Source organism: Benincasa hispida, chromosome 12 (genome assembly GCF_009727055.1).
Source record: "Benincasa hispida cultivar B227 chromosome 12, ASM972705v1, whole genome shotgun sequence".
In the NCBI taxonomy this organism is placed as follows: Eukaryota; Viridiplantae; Streptophyta; class Magnoliopsida; order Cucurbitales; family Cucurbitaceae; genus Benincasa; species Benincasa hispida.
Genome location: NC_052360.1, coordinates 65,173,823 through 65,185,548, shown reverse-complemented (window position 1 = coordinate 65,185,548; position 11,726 = coordinate 65,173,823).

The following is an 11,726-nucleotide window of genomic DNA, read 5'->3' as shown; positions in this document are numbered from 1 at the left end:
TTACTTGTTATCGAAGCATGTTTAGTGGAAAATGATAAAACCTGGATAATTGATTCAGGTGTCGTTAATCATGTTTGTACTATCTCACAGGAAACAAGTTTCTGGAGACAGTTAAAAGAAGGTGAAACAATCTTTAAGGTAGGGACCGAGGAGATTATTTCAGCCAAAACAGTGAGAGATATGAAGTTATTCATAGGAGATAAGTATATTTATTTGAAAAATGTATATTATATTCCTTCTATAAAAAGGAATCTAATTTCTGTCTCTTGTTTGCTAGAACAAAATTATAAAGTTTATTTCGAAAATGGTGAAGTGTTCATCAAAATGGGAAATAAACAGATTTGCTCTGCAAAATTAGAAAATAACTTGTGCATGTTAAAACCAACTGAAGTCAAAGTTGTTTTGAACATAGAGATGTTTAAAATTGTTGGGACTCAAAAGAAGAGGAAGATTTCTCCAAATGCCTATCTTTGGCTATTGAGACTGGGTCACATAAATCTCAACAAAATTGAGAGATTAGTTAAGAATGGCCATCTAAATAAGTTGGAAAACAGTTTATTACCACCATGTGAGTCTTATCTTGAGAGTAAAATGACAAAAAGATCTTTTTCTGAAAAAGTTCTTAAAGCCAAAGAAACCCTAGAGCTGATTCACTCAGACATTTGTGGGCCTCTAAATGTTAGAGCAGGATGGGGGTATAAATATTTCATTACTTTTATAGATGATTATTCAAGATATGGGCATGTTTACCTAATACACCAAAATTCTGAAACTTTTGAAAAGTTCAAAGACTATAAGGTTGAGGTTGGAAACCAATTAGGTCAAAAGATTAAAATGCTTCGATCGGATCGAGGTGGTGAGTATATGGACATAGAATTCCAGAACTATTTGGTAGAACATGGAATTCAATCTCAACTCACAGCCCCTGGCATACCTCAGCAGAACGGTGTGGCAGAGAGGAGAAACAGAACCTTGTTGGACATGGTTCGTTCCATGATGAGTTACGCTCAATTACCAAATTATTTTTTAGGACAAACAGTTGAGACTGCGGTGTATATTTAGAACATGGTTCCCTCGAAAAGTGTTTTTGAAACACCTTACGAGCTCTGGAAAGGACGTAGAGGAAATCTATATTACTTCAGGATTTGGGGTTTTCCAGCACATATGTTGGTGCAAATTCCTAAAAAGTTGGAACATCATTCAAAGTATGCCTATTTGTAGGCTACCCAAAAGAAACAAAAGGTGGTCAATTTTATGATCCTTAGGAAGATAAAGTATTTGTATCGAAAAATGCAACCTTTCTAGATGAAGATTATATAAAGAACCATCAACCTCGCAGTAAGTTAGTAATAGAAGAAATGTCCAGAGAAACGATAAACGTATCAACAAGAGTTGTTGATCAAGTAGGTCCTTCAACAAGAGTTGTTGATAGAGCAGGTCCGTCAACAAGAGTTGTTGATGAAACTGATACTTCACATCCTTCTCAAGACTTGAAAATGCCTCGTCGTAGTGGGAGAGTTGTGTAACAACCTGACCGGTATATGGGTTTAACTGAAATTCAAGTCATCATACCAGATGATGGTTTAGAGGATCCATTGTCTTTTAATCAAGCAATGAACGTTGTGGATAAAGACCAATGGATTAAAGCCATGGACCTTGAAATGGAATTATGTATTTTATTTCTGTCTGGGATCTTGTAGATCAACCAAAAGGGGTAAAACCCATCGGTTGCAAGTCTACAAGAGAAAATGAGACCAAGCTGGTAAGGTACAGACCTACAAAGCTAGACTTGTGGCAAAAGGGTTTACCCAAAGAGAGGGGTTAGATTTTGAAGAAATCTTCTCTCCAGTTGCCATGATAAAGTCTATTAGAATACTCTAATCCATAGCCACATTTTATGAATATGAAATATGGTAAATGGATGTCAAGACAACTTTTTTTAATGGCTATCTTGAAGAGAGTATCTATATGTCTCAACCATAAGGGTTTATATAGCAGGGTCAAGAACAAAAGGTTTGCAAGCTTAATCAATCCATTTATGGATTAAAACAAGCTTCTAGATCCTGGAATCTGAGATTTGATGCTGCATCAAATCTTATGGCTTTGAACAAAATATTGACGAACTTTATGTCTACAAAAAAATCGTCAACAAAACTGTCGCTTTTCTGGTGTTGTATATTGATGATATTCTACTCATTGGGAATGAAGTAGAATATCTAGCTAATATTAAGAGATAATTGGCTTCACAATTCCAAATGAAAGATTTGGGAGAAGCACGGTATATTCTTGGAATCCAAACAGTTCGGAATCGCAAGAACAGAATATTGACATTATCTTAAGCATCTTATATAGACAAGATGTTGCCTAGGTATAAAATGCAAAATTCCAAGAAAGGAACTTTACCTTTCAGGCATGGAATTCACTTGTCTAAGGAGCAGAGTCCTAAGACACCTCAAGAGATTGAAGAGATGAATCGAATTTCATATGCATCTGCAGTTGGGAGTTTGATGTATGCAATGTTGTGTACTCGTCCCGACATATGCTATGCCATAGGAATTGTCAGCAGATTTCAGTCTAATCTTGATCATAACCATTGGACTGCTGTTAAAAACATTCTCAAGTATCTTCGGAGAACGAGAGGTTATATGCTCATGTATAGTCTTAAGGATCTGATCATTACTGGATACACTGATTCTGACTTTCAGACCGATATTGATTCGAGGATATTGATTCACTATTAACAGAGGAGCAGAGAAACATCGAGCAGAGTTGTATTGCAAACTCCACAAAGGAAGTTGAGTATGTTGCTGTAAGCGAATCAGCAAAACAAATATAGCTTATCCATTTACAAAGGTCCTCTCGACTAAAGTGTTCGAGGGTCACCTAGTAGGACTAGTTCTACGAGTTTTGTATCACTACGACAAGGGAGAGAATTGATGGGTATTGTGATGCCCTAGTTTATTGTATTTGTACATTTTATTCTCTCCATGTAAACTCAACATTGTATATATTTGTATATGTTGATCCACTAGAGTTTTAGTCTATATGGGAGTATTGTTGGGTTTTATGTCCTAAAACTCACAGTTTGTAAAATGATAAACATTTTCTATTATCAATATTCTAGTTATTGATCTCATAAATTGTATGAAAGTCTAAATCCAATAAACTAAGACAAATGACTATTTTATGAGTATTTGAACTTTATGTGGAGACATAAAAGTGGATCGGGTTCGAGTAAATAGTCAAAATGATGTGAGGTTTGGTACCTAATTCTGGTAACACCATTGAATGCGGCCTACTCTGTTGTTGTTACAAAGAGTTGTAAAGTGTTACATACGATGTGATCCTAATTCATACATATTATGACATGAGAAGTGGGGGCGTCCTATGCAATGAGTTTTCATAAGATCAGGACCAAGAAATAAGTCACTCTTACTTTATAACGTTGTTTACTGTTTAAGACTGAATATTTCACCTAGATGACCTAGGTAACTCGATCTTAATCCTGAGCTAACTATGAACTCCTGTTTATTCGGGATTGCCCTTAGATTTGCATAGTTGAGGGTTGGCTCAACAGCGCTGGCTCAATAAGACTCCCATTTAAAGGGTAAGACTGGATAGATAGCTGGAGACATAGGGTGCAAGACGGAGTTCACACCTACCCAATTAAGGGATAGGAGAAATGTTGTTCTCTCAAGTACTAAATCCAAGTCTTGAACAAGGGGCCCCACCCTCTCACAGGGCAGAGAGAGTCTTGTTTGGCAATCGGATCACAAACCAGTTGTTCATTAGAGGATCAGTAGGGACTTGAGAAATAAGACAAAATCTTGAGGATAAAATAGATATTTGACCCAGCCGTTATTACAAACAACCTGTGAAATGTCGACTTGCTGATTATGGTTAAATTAGGTAAACATAATACATCTACAGTGAGAAGAGTGCAACTATGGGCTTTAGTGGAGTGACCCATTAGTTAACGAATAAATATTAATTTAGTCTAATGAGTTTAGCCAATTAATCTCGGATCGTTGGAGCCCATGTTCTATAGGTCCGCGAAGTCCCCCTACTAGCTCGCAACGGACTAGCTCTAGAATAGCGTGATAATTTAATTTGAAACGTTCAAAATAGAATTAAGGGAATTAGTAATTATATGAGATATAATTATATGTTTAATTTTATAATTAAACGGAATAGGAGAATTCATATTTAAATATAATTTAAATATATAAAGATGGATATGTGTTAAAATTAATTTAATATTTGATATTAAATTAATTAAGTTTTATTTAATAATTAATTTATGAAATTAATTAAATTTTTATTTTTTAAAATAAAATTTTTATTTTTGGATAAAATTGAAAAAATTGGAAAACAAAACACACTTAAATGGAAAATGAAGTTTTTTCATTATCCATCACCTAAGTAGCTCACACATGAAGCAATATATTTGCCTTGTCTTCTCCAAGCATGAGCTGCAACTCATGCAACTCTTCTCTTTGCATGTTGATCTGCAATATAGTGAAGAGATTGGAGTGAAAATCAGTCATGCAATTTATAGTGAATTTTACAGAAATTTTGGTTTGAAGAATGGTTCTTCAACAAGGTTGCTGCAGTGAGCTTTTCTCCTTCATCCCTTGATTCAAGCTTATTTTGAGTCCCACAACTCAATCTAGAGCACCAAGAGAATAGTGAGGAAGATCTTAAGGTGGTCTACAACAAGATATGAGGAAGATTGCAGCTGGAGAAGAAGCTTTGAAGAAGTTCTACAAGAGGTATGTCTTGAAATATATTTTTCTGCAGAAGCATGCTTTATATTATGCCAAAATTAGTGAATTTGAGTGGTTAGATGATCCTTGTGCTTCCGCTGCTGTTGATACAATCCTACAATTGGTAAAGGATATATTGACACATGTTCTTCACCCACTTACTATGAACTACTTCCTCCGTTTACCTTGATATTGACTCATACAAAACACTTTCCGAATGGAGGCCACTTCCAAGGTGACACGAAGCGTCATATGAATCTCATGGTGTAAACTATATGGAGACGTGGCAATTGAAATCTATATATCGCATAATAGACTTATATTTGAACAACTTCCTCTTATTCACCAAAATCTAGATTTAAGTTAAAAATACTTTCTGAATGGAGGTCACTTCCAGGGTGACACGAAGTACCGCTCAAATATGGATTGTGAACTCTGAGAGACGTGAGAGCTAAAATAAACGTATAGTATATGTTATTAATCTCCCACTGAAGTTTTCTAATGACTCTATCATATAGAAGTTATTAAACTGCCACTGAAGTGTTCTATTTTTGGTATATTTATACTTAGGTTCTTTTCGGCTAATAAAACAACCCTAAGTCTATGTGGTTTATCCAAGTATAACTCTTATAATTGGATTTCAACCTACGATGTCTAGGTGATAAACTATTTTATTACTTCACATCACTCACGTATGCTCATAAAACCGGTTACCAATACTCAATTATTCGGCCATAATCCCCAGGTAGGAGGTGTTTCGTAACCGTCAACTTAAGTACCCCCAGCCTTAGACAGGATTATATATCAGTTGAGTTTGTAACCTAGGTTTTATAAGTTTTAACAATTACAATAGGTGGTCAACCTACGTGAGCATGCAGCTGTTGTTTATGGATTTTAAATGTCTAACCCAATTTTATAACAACTTTTAAAACTTTAGACATGCTATTCATCCATAACATACATGAGGCATTCAAATTTAATATGACATTTATATTAAATACAAGAAACCCTAAAATGCATACTATATATTATAACAATTATAACATACTTTCAATGCATATTACATGCTTCCTATGGTGAGATTTTAAATCTAAATGGTTTACTTAATTATAACATACATCAAATGCATAAATAATTAAAAACAGATTGATATGGTTTTAGTTTTGGCAAAAAACAAGCAAACAGAAGCCTAACTATTACAAAACAACTTCCGAACCACTCGAACCGCTCCAAAACGAACTCAAGTAGCTTGAACCGGACCCAAACCGTCTAAATCGGACCAGCCAAGAACCATTCGAAGCTGAACCAAAATAGACCACAAGAGAACCGATCGAACCAGCATCCCTTACATATGTTCAACATCTTGTTAAGTCTCATTGTTTAGCAATGACGACCATCGTCTAACATTTTTCCAGATCGTTTAGTAAATCCTTGATTGTTTAGCGCACGCAAAAAGTAAACAATCATTTAATGCCATCGCATAGCATTCAACGCATCGCCCAACTGCAGCACAAAGGTATGTGATCGCATAGCAACTCGTCGCATCACCTAGCTCCCACATAGAGGTAAACGATCACGTAGTGCTATCGCATAGTAACTCAACGCATCATTTAGCTCCCGATCAAAGATAAACAATCGTAGTAAGCAATCGCTCAGGGCTATCATATAGCTCTTCATAACTATCGCTTAGTTCAATCGTATAGAACCAAACTATCGCTTAACACCATCATCTAGCGCTGCATGTCATCGTTCAGTATCCGCCGTAGCTAAACGTTCGCTTAGCTCCATCATATAGAACATCATCGTGTTGTTCATCATCATAGGTAAGCGATTTGTTTAGTTCCACCTTATAGAAACTTCAACACATCGCTTAGCACTTCATCCATAAGATCGTTTAGCTCCGCATCTAAACGATCGCTCAATGCTATCGCGTAGCACTTCATCGCATCGCTTAGAGCGCATCATTGCTAAACGATCGCATAGTGCCATCGTATAGTAAATTCAACATATCGTTTAGTTCCCAAACCAAAGCTAAGCAATCGCTTAATGCTATCGTATAGCAAATTGAACGCATCGTTTAGCTCTCGTAGGTACACGATCATCTAGCATTCAACATCACAACGACCAGCGCCCATTGCTATACGATTGTCTAGCTTTTCTTCACATCATGTAGAGTCTGGAGCTAGACGATCGTTTAGATACTGGAACCTCAACGACGATAAGAATAGAGGCTGATTTTCTGGAACTACAACTCGGCCTCTTCGCTTGTTTCTTCGATTTACAGCTTAATTTCAACTCTAATGACTCTAAATAAATTACAAACTCTTGGGAACACATTAAAGCTCATCAAGCAAGAGCCAATTACAAATTTAAATGAGAAATTAAAGAGAATAAAATAGCCAAATCTCATAAAACCATATCAGTGCACCAGTTTCATATTTCTCATATAAAACACCCACCAAACCAAAATTAAACCGAATTGAATGCTTATTTGATGCTCTGATACATATTGTAGGGTTGTATCAACAACAGCGAAAGCACAAGGATTATTTAAGCATTCAAATTCACTAATTTTGGCAAAATATAAAGCATGTTGCAGAAAAAGTGAGTTTCAAGACATACCTCTTGTAGAACTTCTTCAAAGCTCTATCTCCAGCTGCTATCTTCTCCATATCTTGTTGTAGACCACCTCAAGATCTTCCCCACTATTCTCTTGGTGCTCTAGATTGAGTTGTGGGACTCAAAACAAGCTTGAATCAAGGGATGAAGGAGAAAAGCTCACTACTGCAACCTTGTTGAAGAACCTTTCTTCAAACCAGTTTTTCTCTCAAAACTCTATAGATTGTGTTGGATTTTATGTCCTAAAACTCGTAATTTGTAAATTAATAAACATGTCCTAAAACTCCATCTTTATATATTTAAATCATATTTAAATATATAAATTCTCCTATTCCGTTTAATTCTAAAATTTAACATGTAATTATATCTCATATAATTACTAATTCCCTTAATTCTAATTTGAACGTTTCAAATTAACTTATCACGCTATTCTAGAGCTAGTTCATTACGATTTAGTAGGAGGACCCCGTGGACCTACAGATCATGGGCTCCAACGATCCGAGATTAATCGACTAAACTCATTAGATCAAATTAATCCTCATTTGTTAACTAATGGGTCACTTCATTAAAGCTCATAGTTACACTTCCCTCACTGTAGATATATTTTGTCCACATGATTTAACCGTAATCAGCAAGTCGACCCTTCACAGGTTGTTCATAATAACGGTTAGGTTAAATATTTGTTTACCCCCGAGATTACGTCTTATTCTTCAAGTCCCTACTGATCCTCTAATGAACAACTGATTTGTGATCCAATCACAAAACCAAACTCTCTCAGCCCAATGAGAGAGGGTGGCCCCTTGTTTAAGACCTGGATTCAGTACTTGAGAGAACAACCTTTCCCCTATCCCTAAATCAGGTAGGCATGAACTCTGTCTTGTACTCTATGTCCTCAGCTATCTACCCGGTCTTACCCCTGAAATGGAAGTCTTATTGAGCCAACGTTGTTGAGCCAACCCCCAACTATGCAAATCTACGGGCAATCCCAAATAAATAGGAGTTCATAGTTAGCTCAGGATTAAGATCGAGTTACCTAGGTTATCTAGTAAGCAGCGCTATAAAGTAAGAGTGACTTATTTCTTGGTCCTGATCTTATGCAAACTCATTGCATAGGATCACATCATATGTAGCACTTTACAACTCTTTGTAACAACTACAGAGCAAGCCGCATCCAATAGTGTTACTAGAATAAGGTATCCAACCTCATTCATGTACCATAGTTCTTTTTGACTATTTACACGAACCCGATCCACTCTTATGTCTCCACATAAATTTAAGTACTCATACAATAGTCATAGGTGTTAGTTTATTGGATTTTGACTTTCATACAATTTATGAGATCAATAACAAGTATATTGATAATAGAAAATGTTTATCATTTTACAAACTGCGAGTTTTAGGACATAAAACCCAACATCTATTATGAACGATGTTATATAATGAGACTAAACATTTCGTGGTCCATTCTTATACAAACTCCTTTGTATAGAATATACTCTCTCGCATGTCTAATACATGAATGATCAGGATTAGATAATTTGTAGCATTTTATAACAATTGTAATACCTACAAAGCGGGTCATACTCGTAGTGTCACAAAGATAAGGTACCCAACCTTATCCATATACTACAGACCATTTAGGTTATCACTTAAACATGATCCACCTGTATGTCTCCACATACATGTTTAAGTTACAACGATAACCTTGGATGTTAGTTTATTGGTTTGTGGTTAATGCAACTAAAATATCACATATTTTATTGACAAAGTGAATAAAAATATCATATATTATTAATCGCATAAAAGTTTATTCATACAAAGTTTACAAACTATAGGACCCAACGAGATTTAGGCATCAACCCCAACAATGGTCGCATAATACCCATTAGCTATTCACAAGGTATTTACTTAGCTAAGTGTATGATGCACTAGGTGTGGTAAGATGCTTTAAGTTTGATGTTAAGCTTATTCATGTAAGTTAAGCTCAAAAGAGAGCTAGTGACATTAATTAAAAGTATTTGTCAATATCACAAGGCAAACCCCAATAGGAGAAGCCTATCAACCGTGAGGAAGTAACCCAAGATTGTGAGTGACAAATTTTATAAGTATTTTTCTCAATAAATCTTCCAATACATGGTTTACTTTTAAACTGGCTCTAACGAGTTGTTTTCCTAATGATGTACCATGCGTGGTTTTAGTTTTATGAAGAGCTTTCTAAGTAACCATGTTTTCCTCAAGCTTTACTTTAAAGCAAGCCTAGTATGATAATGAACATATGAATGCATGACCTAAATTTTCTAACTTAAAGCTTTATGAAGCATGTGTTAACTAGAATTCTTGTGATTATGTAAACCTTTTATGATGATTATATTAAAAAAAAAAATTACGGGAATGCTCAATGATCAAAGTCGAGTTTTCTTCCTTAAAGTTTGAGCTATGATGATATGATGAGGAAACTCGATACTAAAGGACTAAGAGAAGGTATATGGGCCCCTGGTACCAAAGATATGAAGGTATTCAAGGCATTACCACGTGCATGTAGGTATGATTTGACATTGGTTGTGCTGAGACGACTCCACACCAACTAAGGATTTCGACGTCGGTAGATTGAGCAAAAGAGCTCTCTCTCAACTAAGGCTATATATTAATGATTTCTGTATGAGCATACGATTTCCAAGGTTTGAATGTTTTACACATTTGATGCTTGTGAGGTTGAGTATTTAAAACTCTGAAGTTTTATAGGATTGATATATACTTAAACGTTCAATAAACATGTTTTTTTTAAAAAAAAAAATAGTTACTCACTGAGCTAGTAGCTAACTCTTTTCGATGTTTTCTCTTTTCCCCAAGTAACGATCAACTTTCTCAATGATAGTTGTACTGCTAGTTTGCCACTCAGAGTAAAAGTTGAAGAGCAAGGAAAAGGAAGAAAAGCTTAGGTGGTCTTGTGATTTTGTCCATAGTTTAGTTATCATGTATATATTGAGGACTAGGGAAAATTGATGAGACTCACTGTATTGTGTGTATGTAAATATGTTGTTGCTCATATGTATAAATCCATACACCTGTTTAAATTACTAAATTTATGAAATGCCTGTAGGAAGAATATATATTATGCTATGTTATGTTAACGGGTGTCTAAGACTAATCTATCAGGTGATGTTGGTAGAGATAGACAGTAGTTGCCATAAGAGGGTTGGTAAATGTTATCTTCACATCTCCTCCTAGGATAGGCAAGGGATTTTGGGAGAGGGTGTGACACCAGCGAAGGTAATTGGATTTGTCCAAAGGCTCTAATTTTGACATATTTGGAAGAACCTTACCGTTCTTGATCGACATATGGAACATAGGATGAGTAAAAGAAGATTCTTTCTTTCAACTTATTAATCCTGATGAAGATTGTTGTGTCATGGATAAAGCCACTGCCTTGAAAGAAAGAATAGTACGACCTCGATGCTATATCGTAAGAAGTCGGTTTCTCCCCAAGTTTCACACAACACTCGGACTCTGACATGCCTTTGTCAGAGAACATATTGGAATCAATCGAAAAATTTAGCTTAGAAACGACAAGGGCAGCAAAAAGCAGAGAAGATGAGAGAAGCTAGGGTTTTCTATGTATATAGAAGTTTCTCAAACCTTTTTTTTTAAAAAAAAAAAAAAGGAAGAAAAAAACTTTATAGAATTAATTCTAGTCAACACAATTGCTTTGGCAAATAAAACATTTAATGATAATAAAACGATAATATTTTTTATAAAAATTTAAAAGAATAAGTAGTAAAAAAGTATTTCTTTAGCATGGTTACCCAAACCCAAATGTCCATTTGGATGGGCGACGATAGTGTGCGCATATGGTGAAAGGATTAAACTTCCACCACCACCACACTTTGGAAGCTCCCTTGCAAACGTTTATATATATATCCACTTGCCAAGCCTTAATTTTCTAATGTGGGAAAATTTCTACCTCTTTTCTATGAAAAACTACTTTTCCTTTTGCTAAGGGCCAAAAGTCCAAAGTCATTCCCAATAGAATGTTTGTGATCTTGCCTCGGTTAGGAGTCAAGGACTGGCGAAGCTGAGGCCGAGGTGGGCTTCTTCTTTCAACTGTGTGCAAATTGCACATTCATGGCTGAGGATTCACTTAAGAACGAAGGATTGACTCCAAACATTCTGATCTAATAAGAAACAGGAAAAACTCTAAGTTTTTCTACCTATATATACATCATCATAACTTATAAAGGATGAGTGAACTCTCATTCTTTAAACTATTGCCTCATCCTAAAAAGCTCTTAACTAACTTAAACGTTAAAGGTGATGTGGCAAGAAGCACGTTGGTAGGGGTGC